Raw genomic sequence first — 23438 nt, 5'->3', positions numbered from 1 at the left:
CAAACGGCAAATCTCCTTTACCGACATGTTGCTTGTATGCTGAGCTAACGAGCTATGCTTTGCCTGCAGCAGCAGGGGCGGGCTTGTGGTTGTATTTTCATACGCTTCGTGGATCTGATTGGTTGATTTGGCCCGTCTATCACCAACATAGGTGATAGACAGATGGTTCATCCAATGTTCCCAAAAGTTCTCCAATGGAAAGTTCCCAGATGGATATGCCGAGCAAACGCGAAGCAATCCATCTGGCGGAGTCAGGTTAATAGGGCTGCGCAATTAATCAAATTTTAAATCACGATCACGATTTTGGCTTCCCACGATCAAATTCGCGCGATCGAGTGATATTTAAAATGCGTCATTCTGTTCATAGAACGCTCCGTATCAAAGTTTTTTTTTTTTTTTTTTTGCAAAGCCAATCTAGCGCTCCGTAAACCAATGTCTGATCACGTGCCTCCATGAGCCAATCAGAGTTGTTCCCTGCACTGCGAAGCTTAGTTTCTAGATGTAGACAGTCACAGAGGACAGACTAACGTGAGGAAAATTTCAGATAGAACAGATAGCAGTTGGTCATAAGTCGGTCACAAGGTTTACCAGTTTACCAGTAAATGCAACATTTTGTCCCATCGGTGTTGTTTTTCAGACAACAGCAGTGACCATTGCTAGTTTGTCTTTTAGCTCATAGCTTTAGCGGCAGACTGGTGTACGTCCCGCTGTTGGAATCCTCTACATTGAAATACAGTCACACTACACCGTTTAGCTGTCAGCATTTTAGCTGTGTTTAATCCAGTTACTACTGTAGCTAATGGTAGGCTAACGTTACCTGCTGTGTAACATGTTCTTAGTGTTTAGTTAGTAGATGTTTCTGTTGCCTCTAACGTGGGTTTCGGAGCATCAGAGCGCAATGCAGACATTTAAGTGGCAGCGCAATAAGGCACCAAAATCAGCATTGCGATTTCATCCGGTAGATACCGGGCACCGGCGCCATATTGGCACCGGATTTTAACAAGCGCCGTTAACATGAACAGATAATTGTGTTGCCTGTATCTTTTCACGGCAAACGTGTGGAAAGCGGCTGAAATGGCATACTCCTTCATAGAAGAATATAGCAAAATATGGATGCACAATATGGATGTATTAGCAGGAATGTAGCACAATATGGATGTGAAAACAGTTATAATTAGCCTTTGTGAAAATAAAATTTGTTTTGGTTAAAACCAACAATTAATCGTAATAATTAATTGTGATCTCAATATTGATCAAAATAATCATGATTATGATTTTGGCCATAATCGTGCAGCCCTATCTGCCAATAAAAATAATACCAATATATTTCAGACTTTACATTATAGGAGCACTCTCGATGATATGGCAGTTAAAAACAGAAAGCTATGTTCCAAATTCTGTGTGATTACCGTATTTTTCGGACTATAAGTCGCTCCGGAGTATAAGTTGCATCAGTCAAAAAATGCGTCATGAAGAGAAAAAAAACATATATAAGTCGCACCGGACTATAAGTCGCATTTATTTAGATTATAAATACAAGAGTTATTCAACTACACAATAGCACACAGAACAATACGCTGAATACGGTAGGTGTCCGGTATGTTAACGTAACACATTAACAGTTATTGAACTATACAATAGCACACAGAACAACTAGCTAGCAGGGCGTGGAGCATGGATGGATTAAAAGGCGTGGAGACGTAACTGCACCGTGAACGAGCCCCTCCCGACTCGTTCCTCCAGCTCTGGCCGTCTTGCTTTCAGCCCACGATTAGCCGATTAGCTTTCTTTGTTTTCTTCATTGCAGTAAGAGTCACCTTTTCGCCAGTCTCTCTCATAAGTTTCTCCCTCATTTCAAACTCTCTTTCTGCTGCTCGATTACCGTTTTTGGCTGTTTACTACCTGCAGTTTTTAAAGCGCCCATATTATGCTCATTTTCAGGTTCATAACTGTATTTTAAGGTTGTACCAGAATAGGTTTACATGGTTTAATTTTCAAAAAACACCATATTTTTGTTGTACTGCACAGCTCTCTCTCACTGCTGCAGATCCTCTTTTCACCTGGTTTCTGTTTTAGCTACAGAGTGAGACCTCTTTTCTTCTTCTTCTTCTGTACTATCTTTGATTGCACTCGCACATGCTCAGTAGCTCAGATGTAGAACATGTCAGCTAGCTTACTCTAGAGACAGTAAAAGAAAGCCTGTTTCTCCAACTTTGGTCAGTTACAAGGCAGGATTAGCTGGGAGACTTCTAAATGAGGGCGCACATGCAAGTAGTTCTTTTGTAGATTATGGTGAACTTGTGTGTGTTGTAGCAGTGCTTTGCTATTGAGAACGACGTAGCATGCTAGCGTTAGCATTAGCATTAGCATGCTAACGCTAACGCTACGAGCTAACGGTTGCGGTTAGCCAGCTCATTTCGGACTGTGACGTCACAGTCCGAGCCGATTTTGAACAGCTCACTAGGAGACTGAAGGCAGGACACATTCAGAAACCGTATCTCACTCAAAACAGCATGGATGGATTTTTTTCAAAGTTTGTATGTGTGTGGAAGCACCAGAGACACAAAAGAACACCCCAAATCCCAGAAAAAGTGTTTTTTTCATAATATGGGCACTTTAATCTCTTTTCTTTCTCAGTTGTCTTTACGAGGAGCGTTCTAGTTGTCACAAGCCTAGAGCGCCCTCTCGCGGCTGTAGACGGTAATGTTTTCATGTAAAAACGTTATATTTTGATATATAAGTCGCACCTGACTATAAGTCGCAGGACCAGCCAAAGTAGGAAAAAAAGTGCGACTTATAGTCCGGAATATACGGTAATAGGGAGTGTCATCACAATTACTAACCCAACTTCTTATGAAAGATACTTTTCCTTAGTTCACGCTGGGAACATTTTGGACTTAACAAACCTGTAAAACACAGACACAAACCACAAGCATATTTGTCTTTTCCCCTTATTGTCACATCCCAGAGGCCATGAAACACATTTTCCAGAACACCAAAATCAGGCTGAAACTGATGTGTTGTCTTTAGGACACACCACCACAGTTCCTTTGACAACAAAATGGATGATATCACTCGTCCAAGTTATAAACTCTTGTTAGCCCACAAAGGGCACAGAAACATCATATGGCCTTGTACCTCATGTTGCATTTGTGCAACTTCCCATCCGAAGCGTATCAGTGACCGTCCTGGAAGGACAAACCAAAAGATGGGTCCTATCCAGTGATTTCCTCTGCTGAGGTAAAGGAAATACAGCCTTCCCAGACTTCCCATCCTGCGAGTCCGAGACATGTGACACTACGCCACACATATCTGACAGGGTATCTCTTTTCAACGTCCAGATACATCCTCAGTGGAAAGTGTGTGAGTTTGTTTGTGTGTGGGGGCAGCGATCCGTCAGGACAGGAAGGGGAACTGATAAGGCAGAAAGTGTATTTGTCATGAGAATCTGTTTTTAAATACTTAAAAAGGAAAACAGATCTAAAATAAATTTTATGAAATATAAAAGCAGCTGCTGGCAGCTTACTATAGGGGGCTTCCTTTTAAAATAAAACACTTCGAAATAAAAGATGAAAACAATATCTGTCTCTGTCCCATTACATATTTGTACTGTACAAGAAATGGGCAATTTCTTTTATGATTTACTTCTTTTTTTCTACAGTTTACAGTGGGATAGTTAATGGTTTTAATGCATTGATCCATGTCTGACAAATTAACCTGCTATGCTTTTTGGGTATGTTTGATAAACAGGTGTTGTTGATTAATCATTCAGTTGATCGCAGAATATTAATGGTGGCATTAGTTGACACTTACAGTTGATGTTACAGATACCTAAACCTTTTTAGCCCATGTTAATGGTCTGACAAAAGTACTGTTTTTTTTTTCTTCTTACAGGAATTAATTATGTTAGGGTGGATCTTTCTTTTTAAGGAAGGGTTGCATCTAAATGCACAGGATGTAATGCAACGTCGCTCCTTGAGTAACTGAAACTGCTAACAGGGAACGCCTTGTGCGCAATCTGCTATTAAATGATCAGCTTCTTCATTTCTGCTCAGCCTCAGCAGTTTCTCCTCGGTAAACACTGAGAAAATAACATAAAGACTGAGCTGAAGAGGAAGAGTGACAGCCGGTGGGAGCAGAGACAGATGGAGAGGCTTGGTGCTGTCTGTGTATGCTGTATTTCGCTTTAGAGTTGTTTTTCATCCTTTTGACAATAGATTTTGCAAGAATAACAATTAAAAGTGTAATATTAGAGCATAAAAACTATAAACCTTAGTTTTACTATGCATAAAAAAAAACTAATTATCCATTTACAGTGCAAAAAAATGGACAGTGAATTCAAACAAATCCGAAGGAGCATGATTGGTTGCACATCAAAATGTTAACACTCAGAAATGTGTCAGATGGTGTACTATGCACACACAGACTGCTTCTGATGCCCCAAGTGGGCTACTGAACAGAATGCAACATGCATCACTAATGACATGCAATGGCCCTCCAGCAGAAGAGAAGCACAGCAACATCAACAACAGCACAGTGAAGACATACTGATCCTGTATGTACAGGGGACTCCCTCATGTAGTTTTTCTTGCAGAAACATTGACCTAAATACAAGATGAGAACACAGGCTGAAGTGACTGAGGTGGTCACAGCTTTATAAATCACCTCAGAGCACAGTGCACAGTAGACACAGTAAATGGCTCTGACGTTGAATACAGTAGAGAGTTTTTACCTCGCTCATAATAAGGATAAAAATAATTACGAGTGCTTCTTATGGTGTAGTACTATCTGCTCATGAGAGCTGTGGGCAGGGGAAAAATAATGATGATTCAGGGCAGCCCGGGCCATGAGGGAGTCCCCTGTTTGTTACTTTAGCGTCTTAATGGTCTTCCATTTCGTTAATGGTTTTAATAATATCTTCAGGTGCCTGAGCCTAACACTCAGAAAACCTGCAGCTACTTGTTAGAGTTCATGAGTTTATGATGTCCTGTACTTGTAATTATGCTTACATGAAGGCATGCCAGATGCATGAACTGGCCCGCACACACACAAATTGGTCTTTAATTATGCTGCGTCAGTTTATTGATAGGTACAGCTGTAATAATCAGACCTATATACATTGTTTGGATGCAATCCAGCCACACAGTAGAGTACTGTGAAAGCATATGTGTCACTTTAGAACAGAGGCACAAATGCAGAAATACCACAGTATTGAGTGTGGTGTTGTCTCTACAACTGTAACTACCTTGATTGCCTTGTGAGCGTCAACACCTTTTTTGTAAGCCGACATTTGGCTTCATGTCACGTCTTGTCATGCCCTACCACACCACACATCCAAAGAAAGCCCACTAAATCAATTAAAACCATGACTAAGGACAACAGATAACTGCCAAAACACAACATTAAGATCACACTGGGCAGTGCTGACACAGCGTTTTAGTTCAGTGACAGCAAGGATGAGAATCATCATTTAGTACACAAGCTGACCCAGTTAGAGATGAGACAACAGAGGAGGACAGCACATTACATACCCACATCAACACTAGGATTCAGCCGCCAGCTAAACTCAGTGCTGCCAACAATGATTTGTCACTGTGTGATGTGACAATACAGTGTGTGTGTGCGCACAAACAGGAACCGAGGCATGGGTGTGCCTTCTACAACAGTGGCAGATGATGTAAATGTTTGGTCAGAGAGGCAATAAAGCATGTTTCCTGGAAACATGAGACCAACAAGAGTTCACACACACACACACACACACACACACACACACACACACACACACACACACACACACACACACACACACACACACACACACACACACACACACACACACACACACACACACACACACACACACACACACACACACACACACACACACACACACACACACACACACACACACACACACACAGCAGTTTAATTGATGATAAAAAAGTTTTTAGTTGCAGTTATTTTTGAGTTTCTAATGTCAAAAGTTGTGGATGGTACCAATGGAAATACTCTATTCAGTCCTGTTTTTTTATTACCCCTCTGTTGAGGTTCCTAGCACACTGATAAAAAGTCCACCATTGGTGCAGACATTCCTCTGCATTATCGGTGAAGAGGAAATACAGTGAGAGCTGGATGGAGCAGTGAGGAATAAAAAGGTTTTTCAGCTTGTTTCTCAGCGTGTGGCTGTTACAACCTTGCCTACATTTAAATACAGTCTGTGGTGGAAACACAGAATAGATGATTTGGTACCTGTTGCATACGGTTGTAAGGAAAAAAACTAAAAAGTGGCTATAAGCCACTTCTCTTCCCCGCATTAATCACACCTTAAAAACCTAATTCAAACAAGGACAGCCAATAACATCATTCTCATTCAAATACAGTTAAACGTGACATAACTAGACATTGTGTTAAAAAATTTCAAAATGAACCAGCGGGTGGTCAATCAACTGAGAAGGTAATAGGTGCGACTGCATTTTTTTATTTTTTGTTCATCACCCAGAATGCTTTTCACCAGCACAGTACTACTGACAGCAACATGTTGGGCTGGTTGAAATCAAAATCCGTTGAGTGTCCCTTTAGAAATACACATTCCAAACCAGCATGATCATTACACAGGTCAGTTACAGAGCAATATATCTTTCTACACAATGATGACAAAATAAAGGTTGCACTCAGAATGAACAAAGCACACCGAGAGCTGAATGTCACTGCCGGATTCAGAGCTGAAACTGTTTTTATGTGTGTGTACACATATAGGAGTTATGTTTCTAAGTAGGACTTTTATAGCAGTGTAATAAAAACAGCAGAAAATATGGCTTAATGGAGAGAAGAAAGAAGAAGAAAATACCAGGCAGTATCATGGATATCATTTAGATATGGTGTGGACACACACACACACACACACACACACACACACACACACACACACACACACACACACACACACACACACACACACACACACACACACACACACACACACACACACACACACACACACACACACAGCTATGAATGACCCTCACATGAACACACTGTGATGAATGGATTCACAATAGCAAATTAATACAAACCCTAATGGCTGTACTTCACTGTACATTCTAGTATTTTTTTTTCTTTGCCAGTAAATATGCAAAATGACAGTCAGTTAATTGAATAAATTAAATGACCTGGAAGATTTCTAATCTAATCTCCATATTAATGCTGACCCTCGGGGCACAGTAATGGGGGAGGCGTCCACCCCTTCCTTCACAAACAGTGGCTGCACACTCACTCTCATGACTGGCAAGCAGCCCAGGCAAGTTGGTGCCATTATCTGCTCACAATGGCAGCATTTCATTGGTCATCAACAGGAAAATCAACGATTAGGACTTCATGGATCCAACATTACAAGGACAGAATGAATCCATTGTTCTCGTTGATTATAATATAATCATAATAACCATTGTTGGTATTTCTGCATTTTCAGCTCATTAGTTATTAATTTTCCTCTTGTCATTCATTAACTTAATGACATAATGACAGTGGTATATCATATACATTACAACATATTAGGTCTCATCGTTCACGAAGACTCCAGATGATTAAGAGTCCAATCATTTTGTGGAGTCAGCTTCAAACTTTCATGATCTCAAATGTTTGACCCTTAAGAGAGACACTTTAATAAGGTGACGACCACGGGGATCAAAAGAGCCGCTGTCTGCTCCAAAAGCTCATTTGGCCCAAAACTTGGCACCTCTGCTTCTCCCATGCTCGGAGGCTGACCCCATCGCTATGGTTACTCCACTTCAATATCTATGCAAACGCTGTCTCGCTTCTTGCGCTGGGAAGACTGCTGACCGGAGCCGGCACTCTGCCAGGACTGCCCCCTCACACACAAACAGAGAAAGGCCTGTGTAAACACAAAAATATTATAACTCCCAGTGCAAACTAAACACACATGTACATATCAACACACATGCACATCCAAAGTGAGGGCATACGGATCATGCACATATGGACGTAGAGTACACACTTCCACAAACTGGACAGAAGTCAGCTGTACTGCACGTCAGGCCGGATGCTTTCAGTAATTCATCCGCCCACAAGTGTATAATAAGGTTTTTTTAACCCCACCCCGCTGGGACCTCTGGCAACCAAACAACTGTGGAATCTAAACACTCACAGCCCACACATGTATCACATCAAACAGCACCCTGACTGTTGATGCACAATAGTATGAAACAAGAGACTCTTCAGCTTCGACGGACTCCTTCAGAGCATTAAAAATAAAACATTGAAGTTGCAGATCACCAGTGCCGCTCAACGCAACTTTATCATGATCGCCCACATCGTGTAAGCATCAGTCCCCCGACCAAAACGGATTATTTCCATCTAAACAAACAAGCATGTAACAGTTAAACTTCAACTGTGCGTGTCCACATATAGCAACAAAATAATCTTGATGTGGTGCATTTTTTACTCCTAGCCCTCTGACTAAAGGCCTCACATCAGTTTTTAAAATGGCAAAATTATGCAGTGAAATTAATTCATTCCCATGGAATCACTCACGGGGGCGAAGGAAATCTGCACTCACTTGAACTTTGTTTAAACTCTGACACGCAAATTGGCGCCGTTGACCATAAGCAAGCCATTTTGACAGTGTTGACCTTTGATGGAACAGAGAGTCAAAATGAAGGAAGCTAACTAAACTAACTAATTAAACTAAAATCTAGCGTGTTGGCGTGCCAGCCTCATCCTTTAAGCCATGAATTTTAAGTTTACTGAAAAAGAAAGGACATTTGGGAAATAAATGTATTCACTTTTTTGAAAGAGCGTTAGATGAGAGGATCGGTACCACTTAGGGCTGTGCAATTAATCAAAATTTAATTGCGATTATGATTTCGGCTCCCAATGATTACAAAAACAGAATAATCGAGAAAAACAATTATTTAGCTCATTACGTTTTGCACATACTCTTATTTTCTCTTGTGTTCTGAATGAAAAAATAAAGTTTCAATAGAAAAAGTATTAAGGCAAAGTTCAAAGATATGTGTTTTTTTTTTTTACTGTTGATTTATTTAACTTTTTCCACTGTTTTTTAAGTTCAATAATGGCAACATCTTTCCAGAAGTCAACGAGTAATCGAGTTAAATTATCGGGATTTCAATATTGACCGAAATAATATCTCATTTAAAAATATATCGATATATTTTTAAATGACATATGGAATTAGACCATATCGCATATATCGATATAGTTCAAATGTGATCCTTGCTCCCCATAGATATATACACAGATGTCGCCTTGAGGTTCTAAACATACGTCAAAACCGCCGCCATCTTGGAACAGGGGTCCGAAGCATTCAGATCAACGCTAAAGATGCCGGACTTTTGTACTGCTTAATTATGTTCGATAGAGGAAATGAAAAGAACAAACAGCAATGAATAACATTTAACAGGTGACAATGTGTTTTATGATTATGTATGCCGCCTTCGACCAGCAATCTGAGCTCAAACGGCAGCGGGAGGCTGAGAGCTCCGTGGCCGGCCGCAACGTCTCTTCCCCCGGGAAAAACACAGCTTTGCCTCGCTGCTGCGCCGGTCCCCGCTGATCCAGATCGGACCAGCCAAAGACAGAGTGGTGATCGGTAGGATCTTACACGTAGTCCAGGACGACCTGTATGTCGATATCGGCGGAAAGTTCCACTAAGTTTGCCGGCGGCAGGCGGACGGAGAGAAGCTACAGCGAGGCAGCAGAGACCGTCTGCGGCTGCAGGATCTGGAGCTCAGTGCCCGTTAAAATTACATGTAACGCATAAATACATACAGAAATAAATAGTGGAGGAATGAGCCTGGACATTTCAGTCCGTTTTAAACTTCACCTTGAAGCAGAAACTCTTAGTCCAGAAGGGTGAAGTTTCCGTTTGGACTCAGATCTGTGAACCGATCATAATAAATATTCTTTGTATTAACACATTGATTAGTTTCTTTTAGTTTCCTTCTTTGTAGTCGATAGTTCATCTTTTAGTTTACTTAAGTGGAAGCAGTATCAAGTGGAAGAATGGGACTATAAACCTAGGCTTACAGGCATGAGGCATTACATTTTGAACAAAGTAAATTATATTAATATCAAAAGCTTAATTGACCTTTGGAACGAATCACAAATATGGAGCTTTGATTTCAAAAAAGGTACTCCTGTTATACAGTATTTAGGTTTACATTTTATTGTTATTTGAACAGCTGAGCATTTAATCATGAACCAGGTGAAGAAACCGGTTTATTATTCATTTGATTTTGCAACTGTTTCTATGAAACTACTTGTGACAAGTCATATTTGATTTTGGCTTTGACTGAACATTGGCTCTCACTTTGCGGAAAAAAATATCGGGATATATATCGAATATCGATATTCAGCCAAAATATATCGGGATATGACTTTTGGTCCATATCGCCCAGCCCTACCTAGTACCACTCTCATGTCTGTACAGTAAATATGAAGCTACTGCAGCAGCCAGTTAGCTTAGCACATCAACTGGAAACAGGGGGAAACAGCTGGCCTGGCTCCGTCCAAAAGTAACAAAATCCAAAATGTCCAACTAGTCCTTTAAAGTACTGTATTGTATGGTTAATTATATGGTCAATAAAATGTTATCCCCGTTATGTATTTCATCTGGTTTCAATGGGCGTAACAGACACGTACATACAGGCTCAAATGCTCAGTATAACGTATAATTATGTCCAACTCAGTGGCCGTGGCCCTGTCTGACCAAACCCAGAGCTATACGCTGAAACAAGCCAAATGAATGACAGATGAAGTCAAAACCCAGAGAGAGACAAGAAATCCAAAGAAATAAAAATGAAGCCTGCTTGCGCGCAAACACACACGTCCTCTAACAAAGGAAAAACATTGGAGTCCAAGACTCAATCAATTTGCAGTGTAGAAGGAGAGTGGAGCCACATGTTTTTGATAAGTTCTCTAGCAGAGCAGGGTGAGGTAATGATGAAGTCATCTCTATCCTCTGGACAGGTTCAAATTCACTGTGCCGTGTGCGTTTTAAATGGCTTCAGGCTCACCAGCACACACATGATTTCCCTTTTTCTGTGGGGTGCTACGCAGAAAAATAAATAAATACAAAAGAATTGTAGTTTGCAGTATAGGTATCGAGACCAGAAAATCACTGAAGGGGTTGCAACATGCGTGCACCTCCTCTTCTTCTACACACCTGTCACTCAAAGAGCACAAAAAACATTCATCAAATATTCTCTCCCTCCTTGTTCTTCAGTTCCTGTTTTCACCAAAACATTCCCAAGCAATCAAGTCTTCCTATGGACATGCCTCATTAGTCCCTGCAGCCACTCAACCGGTCACTGCCACTCTAATCTATGAGGCTGTCTGTCCATCCCCCACCACAGTGGACACTGTACTTCCTGTGTCTCGGCATGGATTTTAAGATTAGCTGCGTTGCCTCGGGTTATTATAAAGCCATTCATTAGGGCAGAGAAAATAAACAAAAGAGAGCAGCTCAGACAGAGAGACTGCTGCAGATGTGTTGATCAGTGGGACAGTTTTGTAGATTAGATTAGATAGTGTGTTGGAAACCCATGTCGGCAGAGCAACTAAGCTGCTGCATGACATTCAAGTATTCAGGTATCTGTATGGATTGGTTTTAATGGAAGCCAGGTGTATTGAAATGGCTACCAATAGTTGGACTTATCTTCACAAGCTGTTTATATTAGGGGAATCTGATGGACCTGTAATTTGGACCTATGTAAAGACTACATTATCATCAATCATTTGGAAAAAATGGGGATCAGATTACAGAGACTGGTGTAGATTTCGTAGAAATTACGCTCAATAAGTCTTCCAGGGTACAAGCGGACGAAATGGGTTTCCTCAGGAGGGTGGCTGGTGTCTCCCTTAGAGATAGGGTGAGAAGCTCAGTCATCCGTGAGGCACTCGGAGGATGCCCCCTGGGCGCCTCCCTAGGGAGGTGTTCCAGGCACGTCCAACTGGGAGGAGGACTCGGGGAAGACCCAGGACTAGGTGGAGGGATTATATCTCCAACCTGGCCTGGGAACGCCTCGGGATCCCCCAGTCCCCCAGACCCGACCCCGGATAAGTGGACGAAGATGGATGGAAGTTTTCACATTGAAAACTTTAATTTCAAGCTTCAGAAGTAGGTTATATGCTTCCTCCTCTTTTGTCAACTTTGTCAAGACCAGTTAGAAACCTCACTGTCTCACCTCCTGGGAGTCTCAAGCAACTGCAATATTCATGAGGACCTTATGAAACACTGGAAAATTGAGTTTACATCAAAAAGGATGTGCGGAGGTGCAGGAAAAATAAATATGGAGTGTGTTTGCATTTTCTATCTATTCCAGCCTGAAGGATTTTGAACGGGGGCCCCCTCTATCCGAGTGAATCAGAGAAGGAGGGGAATACCGTTTTAGATTTCAGGTCCATATGGTGAACATTCACAGCTTTTCAGAGGGCTCTGTGGAGCAAAATAAGAGAAGGGGGAAAAAAGAAACCAAAATGAAAAATCAAGTATGTCAGTGCAGGCCTCTTGCAGACAATTATCATATTTGTCTGGGTCCTTTTTAAGTTCAGACGGCCAGGCTTTGATGTGGAAATGGATATCTTCAGAGAGTCATTACAGGTTGAGAAATATCTACGCGCCAGAGGTGCTGAGGAGGTGCTCTTGGGTAACGTGCAATTTTGAGAGGGGATGGTCGGGTTGTGGGGGGGGTGTCTGCCTGACTTTTAATCTGCAGAACCTGGGGGCATGACAAGAGGAAAAGAATTGGAGAAGAAAAACAAGAAACAAATGGTGAAAAGGCAGGAAACAGAGGCGAGAAGATAGAAGGTGCTGTAACATGTACAAGGTAACCCAGCTGGTGGCCATTTAACAGTTAATGTTTAATTCATAATATAGCGGTGTACACCCCGTTGCATGCAAACCTACGGTGAGTGAGAGTCACTGTTACTATACATCAGAGATGTGCACTCGAGTCACATGACTTGGACTCGAGTCAGACTTGAGTCACAAATTTGATCACTTTAGACTCTACTGGAGAATTTCAGAAAAGACTTGCAACTCGACTTGGACTTAACCAATGACCAGTGTCTTTACTTGGACTTCAGCCTTTTGACTTGAAAAGACTTAATACCTTTCCCCAAAATCAAAGATTAAAAAGTATGTTAGGTAAAATGCGCTTTACAAATAAGGTAAATGCATTTCCATTCATTTCCCAGATCCACTTTAACCAATCTGACAGATGAAGAAAGTGAAGTCATGTCGCTGAGTGCCAGTTGAAAATGACACCAAAGATAATTTTGTTTGCGTATGAAGACTATGTAGTGGTCAACAAAAAACAGATTGCAATATGCAAAACATGCAGGTCGAAAATCACAGATGGAGATTCAACAACTTCCAACTTTGTTCAACAATTGAAGTTGCACAAAGAACAGTAACGTTAAGTCGAAGCTAAATCATGTCATCAACAGAGGCGTTGTGGGTTCAATCCCTAACTCCTAAGTAACAGAAAATGGGCAACCTTGTGGGTGAATAAAATGGTTTATGCCTTTGTTTATGTTGTTTTATGCACACTGTTATGTTCTCTCTTAAACACATACAGTGAGGAAAATAAGTATTTGAACACCCTGCTATTTTGCAAGTTCTCCCACTTAGAAATCATGGAGGGGTCTGAAATTGTCATCGTAGGTGCATGTCCACTGTGAGAGACATAATCAAAAAAAACAAAAACAGAAATCACAATGTATGATTTTTTTTTAACCATTTATTTGTATGATACAGCTGCAAATAAGTATTTGAACACCTGAGAAAATCAATGTTAATATTTGGTACAGTAGCCTTTGTTTGCAAGTACAGAGGTCAAACGTTTCCTGTAGTTTTTCACCAGGTTTGCACACACTGCAGGAGGGATTTTGGCCCACTCCTCCACACAGATCTTCTCTAGATCAGTCAGGTTTCTGGGCTGTCGCTGAGAAACACGGAGTTTGAGCTCCCCAAAATCTCGCAATCCCCCAAAGCATGATGCTACCACCCCCATGCTTCACAGTAGGGATGGTGTTCTTGGGATGGTACTCATCATTCTTCTTCCTCAAAACACAGTTAGTGGAATTATGACCAAAACGTTCTATTTTGGTCTCATCTGACCACATGATTTTCTCCCAGGACTCCTCTGGATCATCCAAATGGTCATTGGCAAACTTAAGACGGGCCTTGACATGTGCTGGTTTAAGCAGGGGAACCTTCCGTGCCATGCATGATTTCAAACCATGACGTCTTAGTGTATTACCAACAGTAACCTTGGAAACGGTGGTCCCAGCTCTTTTCAGGTCATTGACCAGCTCCTCCTGTGTAGTTCTGGGCTGATTTCTCACCTTTCTTAGGATCATTGAGACCCCACGAGGTGAGATCTTGCATGGAGCCCCAGTCCGAGGGAGATTGACAGTCATGTTTATCTTCTTTCATTTTATAATGATTGCTCCAACAGAGGACCTTTTTTCACCAAGCTGCTTGGCAATTTCCCCGTAGCCCTTTCCAGCCTTGTGGAGGTGTACAATTTTGTCTCTAGTGTCTTTGGACAGCTCTTTGGTCTTGGCCATGTTTGTAGTTGGATTCTTACTGATTGTATAGGGTGGACAAGTGTCTTTATGCAGCTAACGAGCTCAAACAGGTGCATCTAATTTAGGATAATAAATGGAGCGGAGGTGGACATTTTAAAGGCAGACTAACAGGTCTTTGAGGGTCACAATTCTAGCTGATAGACAGGTGTTCAAATACTTATTTGCAGCTGTATCATACAAATAAATAGTTACAAAATCATATATTGTGATTTCTGTTGTTTTTTTTTTAGATTATGTCTCTCACAGTGGACATGCACCTACGATGACAATTTCAGAGCCCTCCATGATTTCCAAGTGGGAGAACTTGCAAAATAGCAGGGTGTTCAAATACTTATTTTCCTCACTGTATGTGCACACAGATAATTCAACCATAAAGTGAGTTTTTATCTTTTACATTTATCCCTTAAATTTATTTTTGACATAAAACATTATGAAAGTGCAGTGTCAGTGCTATTAAATTCAGTAGCACTTGATAAAACTTAATTAATAAAATTAATACACATTTGAAAAGGCATTCATGATTTGTGTAAATGTAATCTGTTGTGTGTTAGTTGTTTAAATTTGGTGAATATTGCATTATGACTTGTTTAGGACTCAAAATACCTGGCCTTTGGACTTGACTTGGGACTTATTAGACTTGACTTGCGACTTCAGTGCAAAGACTTGAGACTTACTTGAGACTTGCAAAACAGTGCCTTGGTCCCACCTCTGCTATGAATAAACCGGTTTAGCTGCAAAACTTTTAGCTGCAGGTGAAAGAGTCATCCAGCAGAAAGGATGAAAAGACATTACCACCAGATAGCCTCCTTAACTCAACAACAGCTTTAATGCAGAAGGAAGATATTATAATCCCAATAATAATAATATTCATGACCACCTGCTGCACTGTTTTTTGTTAACATCAGTGTGTAACCAGGAACAACTTGCACTAATGACATAAACTACAAGTGAAAGGTTTCCATGACACTTTAACATTTTTGCTGTGGGAGAATACAAAAACTCCTACATTACTGAGCTTAGTAATTGATTTATGAATAACTGCCAATAACTTATGGAAAGTTTGTCTTGTGTATAGTTTTGCCCATCAAAAAAACAACTCTGCATCCTGATATGCAACTGCAAATTGAAGTGAAGATAAAGAAATTGAACCTAAACTTCCACCTCCAATAATTTACAGTGCTATTTTCCTTTGAGTCCAAAAAAAATACCAGCTCAACATGGTGCTTGTCTTTGTGTAAGACTTGAAGATCTCAGACTTTGGCGACTCATAGTGGTAGTAGCAAAGAATACAGCAACCACGCTATAAGAATCCGATACAGGGACACAGAAAATGGTACAACAGTAATGGTCACAAAAACGTACAGTATACCATCCTAATGAAGATGCTATACACACATTGTGGGGGCTTTAAAGAGGCTTTCTTCATCCCTACATCTCATTGAAATATGTGAGTTATTATAAGATAATGTGCTTGCTTGTCACTTGAACACCACAAATTGGCAAATTTTGGTATTAATACTTAGTCTAGGAAATGTGGCACTGTGTGAATCCCTTACCAGCAGGAGGTTGTTACCTTGACTGACCCTGACCTTTGACCTCCTATCATAAAAAGAGCACAGCAAACCTGGGCATTTTTTGACAGAGGTTTGTTTTCCCTCCAATATTTACACCATTGAATAAATAATATGACAGCTACATTAAATACGCCTACAGAACTGATGGAAGAATTAAGCCAGTGCGTTCTGGAGAGTGTGCCTAAAATGTCAAATACAACAACTCACACAGTATCTAGGCTATTTATGATTAAAGTTAATAATATTGCAGCGGTTTGGATAACTAACTGTGGAAAATGTTGCATATTTTCACAAGCTGCTGGACAAAATGCTACGAAGCATGTATGACGCATAAACTTGTTTTACCGCAATATTTTTCATTTACACACTGGTAAACATCAAGGCAAAGGATAATGCAACCACAAAGCAACGCCTACCGTTATGATCAGTGATGAATCAATGAATGAAATCATCCACATACCTTCTTTGAGGCTCCGGTTAGCTGACAGACGACCCAACACAAGTGTCCCCCGGACCTTTTCTAAATCAGTTTCACTGTTTGAATTCAATGGTTCCGATCAAGCACGACGAGTCCGAACGCTTTCACTGACTTTTAGTCAACGCGATGGTTAAACCCGCTCCCTGCGGGCTGCGCAGGCACCAAACACATGCTGTGTACATCTAGTACGCCGGCGAAAGCGGAAACGCTGGCTCACAATATGGCAGGAAGTGGAATGTAATTCATTAAAACCGGGAACATATTTTTTCGCGAATCCCTTGCTTGAGACGGAGCGCACGTGACTCAGGCGGGCTGTTGTTGATGTGTATTATTTATGTATACCCCAGTTCAGACAGAAAGGCTATCTTTAGCAGTAGCATCGGACGTGTTACAAAGAACAGACTATAAACGCAAGGTAACAATATCTTAACGTATATTTCGGACAATGTACAGGCTACACTTGGCATTCTGTATAGTATGAATGTGCTGCATGCAAATATATTCAGTGTGTACTCTCTAGGCCAGGGGTCGTCAACGTTTTTTTAAGCCAAGGACCCCTTAACTGAAAGAGAGACTGATCAGGGACCCCCCTATCCATCCACCTATTGCAACTTCATGTTATACAATATGTATTGTATAACATGAAGTTGCATATTAAAATGGGCCTACAATAACAAAAATGTTGGTATGATTTTATAAATCATGTTTTAATGTTAAACATACATGAATACGTGAATCCTTAGGATATAGGCTACTGTATCTGTGGATGGCTACCTTAGTGTCTACCGGTCCGTAGTTAGCAGTGGGGGTTTATATTTGCTCATAATATATTGGATTCATGTTAAGACTTTTCAATTTAAAAATAAAAAAAAATGAAAAAATAACTTTGAGGCCCCCTTGCATTGACTCTGAGGACCCTCTAATGCTACCGGACCCCCTTTTGAAGATCCCTGCTCTGGGCTATGTAGGTCATTTTCATGAGCTTTTATCTAGCATTCATTTTAATTTTAGCTACTGTCATCTAAAGGGTAATTATGTATATTTGGTGGAAAGAATGAATTAGTTGAGGCTCGGGCAACATAGCATCCAAATTAAAATAAATATGACTCATGCAAATATGCTGCACTGCTTCCATCTAGTGGCCATAAGGGTGAGTATCCAACCTGTAGGCTGAGATGAGTGCAGATCCAGGAACAGCACTCCTTGGATAAGGAGGCATAAATAATGATTTGTCTCTTTTTTCTGTGTTGAATGTTTTTATCATGGTAGTGTCATGGTTCTTGTATCTAAAGTGGATTAGTCTAAAGTGTGTTTGAGTTTGATTGTGGGGGGGGATGTAATACAACACTGCAACACTGAAATGTAATACATATATGTCCTGAGGACACCAGCATCACTTTTATTCATATAGTTTTAAGATAGTAACATTTACAATGTGCATTATTGGCTTTTATGAGCAAATATGATGTAGGCTTTTATATCAAACGCCTATATTTTACTATTCAAGAGGCAGCTGGCACCTCCTGGTAGTCTTATTCCCAAAAAGAAGAAATCAACATGCCACATGGCTTACCATACAAATTTGGGGACCAGTGAATTTTTGGATGTTTGCTCTGCCAATTCTAGTTATCTCAGACCAATAAAAATTATTGTTTAATGTGAAGGACTTGTAGGATTTGTAGCAACAATATAAACCCTTATTTGTACCAAATTCAGACTGTCCTCACCCAGAAAACAGCCGTATAGGTTGATTGTGCAAGCAGCTCATAACAACCTTTTGTTTCTTGTTAGGCAGCGACCTCACGTGGCTGTAGTTATTATGGCGAGATAAATAAACACAAATCCTTATTCTTGGACAACTGCTTTGTCCATGGATTTTTCCTGGATAGATAGATAGATAGATAGATAGATAGATAGATAGATAGATAGATAGATATACTTTATTAATCCCAAATTGGGAAATTACTTTGTTACAAGCAGCAACTTACAAGTTACCAAGGACATACACACATACTACCTCACACACATACAGAAAATACAACAAATATACTAGAAATAATGAATAAGATGAAATAAAACAAAAATAAAAATGCCAGTCCAACTGCTGAAAAATATACTTAGAGGGATGAAAAAAATGAACATGTATATACAAGTGTAGAATAAAATGTATAACCTACATACATAGTGTAACAAAATGATATATAACAAAATGAAATATGTATAATATTAAATGTGAAGTGACCAGTGTGCAAGTAGCATAATGGTGCAATATTGTAATGTGTGTGGTAATGAGATAGTTATTTCACAGACAGCTGTGAATACAGTTAACCGCTCCTCAGTTCTAGTGGTGCGTTGATGTCATACTCCGAACTCTGAACTTCTGAACAAGTATGGTATTCCTACCACCAAAGGAATATGCTTTAGTTTTTGATGCAATAGAATTCCTCTATTGTCATTGTATCATTAAAAACATACAACGAAAATTGAAATCCCTCCTGGTGTGTTAATGCTTCTCAGTAACTCAGTGTTATCTGAATTTACTTCCATTGGATCCTGTTGGATACTGGTATTATTAGACCGGTTTCTACTCTAAAAAGATCATTAATAACCGTCATATTTGTGTATTATCTAGTATCTGTTCCAAAGTCTGTATCTTCTAGAATAACTTTAATTCAGACCTGGACATGAAGAAAATCTGGTGCTACGTTCTAAAAATCCGATTTTAAATAAGGTGAAGGACATTATTTTAAAAGGATTCATCTTTTTTTTATCACCTGAAAGGACATCGATGTGGTCTGCTTATTTTGTCGAAGATGTCGTTACATTTATTTCCCAATATATTGACAACATTTTCCCATCCGTGTCTCAAATCTGGTTTAAGACACGGGTACTAGCCTCCAGAACATGGTCAAACCATACACCCCATCCTGTCCACTACGCTCTGTTATACTGCCAAACAGCTTGCTACACCCCAAGCCTGAGACTTCCCAAGCCGATAATCGACGTTGGACATTCTGGCGAGGTCGGTGACTCGAGTCTGTTCCGTGTGTTCCGTGCTGTTGTCCATCCGAGGGGCCGTCGGCCTTTTTGGCCGATTTGACATGTATAATTGGCGGAGCGGGCACTGCCGGCAGTCGGACTCAAATGACCCATCTAATTGGTGGAGTGCTAATCCGGAAATGGCGAGCGGAATGAACGTGACTAGAGTCTCTCAAAATCTTACGAAAATCTTTTAAACTGACCTTTGTCGATCTGAAATGAAGACAGATTCAGCAACTGCATGGCATATTTCTTGCTTAAAATGTTTTCAGAAACACATTTTGGTGAACTATTTTAGTACAATATGTATACATACGTATTCTGAACAAGCCGCCATGACAGTCTGTCTTTGAATTTCCAGGGAAACCAGTCCCACATGACGCGTTCGTCCAATCAGCTGTCGGTTTTCATTTTTGGGCGACTTTTTTGACCAACTTGGGGAGACTGATCAGTTCGACTGCCTTTTCTGCCGAGGGTCGACCGTCTGGTTGGTGTGTCTAGGCCTTAACTACAAGGGGGGGCCCAGTTACCAGTAGGGGCATTGATATAGTCATTGCATCGCGATGCAGACCTGGACGATTCTGCATCGATGCAGTGACAGACAGTTATCGATTATTGCCTACTTGTTGATTTTCCGCTCGCTGCTTTTTTTGTATCTGTCTTTTGTCTGTTGTGTTCAGACTCCGCTACATTCATGAAGTGTCTTCTTCAAGAGCAGATATAAGAAAGGAGTTCATATATATATATATATATATATATATATATATATATATATATATATATATATATATATATATATATATATATATATATATATATATATATATGTATATATATATATATATATATATATATATATATATATATATATATATATATATATATATATATATATATATATGTATGTATATATATATATATATATATATATATATATATATATATATATATATATATATATATATATATATATATATATACATATATATATATATATATATATCTGACTGCTTGAATTTGACGATGAAAACCATGTGTAGCAATATATACGGTAATAGTATTGACGATGTGACGCATCATGATGCATCGTGATATCAAATCTATTCGAATCGTTGACAGGATAATCGTAATCGAATCGAATTGTGAGACCAGTGAAGATTCACACCCCTAGATACCGGTCAACAAAATCGCAACTGTGTGCTGTCCTGACTCCACAATGTTGGCACAAACTCCCCACTGACATCAGAAACCCTACACATTGTCCGCTGCATCTGCAACTGACTGCAACTACCTTTCTCTGTCTCTTTTTTCTAAAATGTAGCACTTGAAGCAGTTTTTTTTTGCTTATTTGATGAATTTTATGTACTTGCCTGACTCTTGCTATGTGTTGGGTGGTATCTTCATGGTTGAATCCACTTATTGTAATTTGCTTTGGATAAAAGCCTCACCTAAGTACATGTAATTATAATAATTATACTCTCAAAGTCACTTAGTTAAAGAAATATTTTTTCCCAAACATTTTGAAACATTAAAGCTTTCCTAGATCACCATTTACAAAACTTTCTGCTCTGTGTCAATATGCCGCAGTCTTTTGCTGTCTCTGTCTATTGTCTGCATGCGTGTGTGAACATGGTAAACCTGTGCATACATGATCACATCACAATTCCAGTTCCTGCTGCAATCAGTGATTTAAACAAGCCAAGTGCAAGCAAGGACCTGACCCACTACACAGGTCCTCCAGTATGTGTAAATAGCTGCGTGGCCTACCCAAAATAGCCCACAATGATAGGCCATTGGGTTGCTATTCTTAGAACAAGTTACTATTTTCTCTCATCTTTTTTCCCCTCAACCCTGTCACAAGGTCTGAGGCATATTCTGTTAGCGGAAAGAAGAAGAAGCAGAAACAAGGTCGTAAAAGGGGAAAGAAAAGAATGGATCGACTCAGCAACCAGCGGAAAAACTCTGAGGCTACAAGTTTGATTTTGGGCACCTTATTTGTTTGTATTGCCATCAAGCCCAACCATATGTCTTATATGTTGTAAATTTAGCAAGATGATTTAATTTCATGGTTTTGCTCAAATAGCTCAAATGTTCATGTTACAGTTGCATACATGCACTGAAATTGATTTAGCTCTATAGTTTCATTTTGGCTGGCTGCTGTTCTTATTGTTAATCAGTATATTTTTTTACATTTTATTTGTATCTATTCATGTGTGCAGATGTGCTGCAATAGCAGCAATCGGCACAATGACTATTATCCCCCATACTTATTAATCTTCTTATTCTCCTTCTTCCGCCTTTTTATTACCTGCTCTGTGTCGCATATATTTCACACCACAAACCATATCAATGCGTTCGCCAGACTTTTATCTCTCTGGTGATGATACTATTTTGCCCTTTGGATTCCCGGTTTTTGAATAAAAGAACAAACTTCAGAGGTATAATCATCATTAAATGGACATTTTTGAACTGTCAAACATACAGTCTCCCCCTCCCTCCACCACTCCTTCTGTGCGCAGATCACTTTAGCAACACGTCCTGCCACAGGAGGAGCAGAAAAGTAGAAGCCGAGAAGAGAAGAGGAAGAAAGGAGGAGAGGAGTTAAGAAAGGAAGAGAGGTGTTATTTGTCAGTTAACATTATGTCATGATGGACCAACTGACTGACTCCTAACTGACTTCAGGCCTCAACACCAACAGCTGTTTTCAAAGAGACAAGGCTCTATCACACCTTAGATAGTCCTGCTTCTAGCTCAAAAACCCTTCCTCCTATTGCTCAATGTTTAATTCTGTGTCAGATATCATGACACCCTGCTGATCATCCTGTGCAAGAATGGTGTGTGTTGTAAGAAATGTGAGGACAATAGCAAAGGATACAGCATTCCCTACATTTTCATTTAAAATAAATCTATGAGAGTTAAAACTGTGGATGGTATAGCAAAGTAAAAATAAATTTGCATCTGTTGCTCCTCACTCAGTCAGTTGGATCCCCCACTCTGAGTCTGTACATTCTATCCAAAACACACTAATGTAAAAATGTCAGAAGTGCTTTTTTTTAAAGTTGAAAGTTGAATACTACCCTAACATTTTTAAGTTTGAAGAGAGTTCTCAAAAATTCTGAACAATCAAACACAAACTCCTCCTCCGAGACTCTTTACTGTAGGCCGTGTCGTCCTCTATTTTCAGGACATGTCAAACAGCAGATTTCCTGTTATTTCCAGTGTTATGTGGATGTGCACCAAGTAGTAGGCACACTGTCAAAATGTTATTTAATATTGTGTCCATGTCTTTGACTATAGATCGCTCCTTATCAATGTCATCATTGTGTGCCTGTTTTTGAAACATTTGGGTGCAGGTAGATAATTTAAACCAGCTATTACAGTATACTGTAGGCTACAGTACAGTACAAGTATTTAAGTAAAATTGTATCTTAAAAAGCACAAAACCAACTAACAAATGTAGAGGATCAGGTCACTTTCAATTCAAACAACTGAGAAAGTAGACTTTTCTCCAAGTCCCCCAAAACACTAATTAAACATCTGTAAATATATCATCTAAATATGTCTATATTGCTTTATTAAATGGGTTATACTGTGTGCTCTGTGTACAACCACTAAATGTTTCCTTTGCGTTTTGAAATTATTCAGCCAAACAGAACACTATGAATCAACAAGTGTTGTTTTCTCTAGTTTTTTCTATAGTTTGCCTTCAGCTG

At 39.8% G+C, this 23438-nt stretch overlaps 1 protein-coding gene across 2 annotated transcripts in view; it reads right to left on the bottom strand.

Moving 5' to 3' along the window:
- The window catches only part of add3a (adducin 3 (gamma) a), a 114781-nt gene extending 97890 nt beyond the window's left edge, over positions 1-16891 (bottom strand). For both annotated transcript variants that reach the window (XM_028594476.1, XM_028594486.1), the window contains exon 1: positions 16669-16891. The gene's annotated coding sequence lies outside the window, so the exon portion shown is untranslated. The remainder of the gene's footprint in view (positions 1-16668) is intronic.
- Between the last annotated feature and the right edge of the window lie 6547 nt (positions 16892-23438).

This window comes from Perca flavescens, chromosome 2 (assembly GCF_004354835.1).
Source record: "Perca flavescens isolate YP-PL-M2 chromosome 2, PFLA_1.0, whole genome shotgun sequence".
NCBI classification, from domain to species: Eukaryota; Metazoa; Chordata; class Actinopteri; order Perciformes; family Percidae; genus Perca; species Perca flavescens.
The sequence above is the reverse complement of the archived record's forward strand: the minus strand, read 5'-3'. Positions and strand labels throughout refer to the sequence as shown.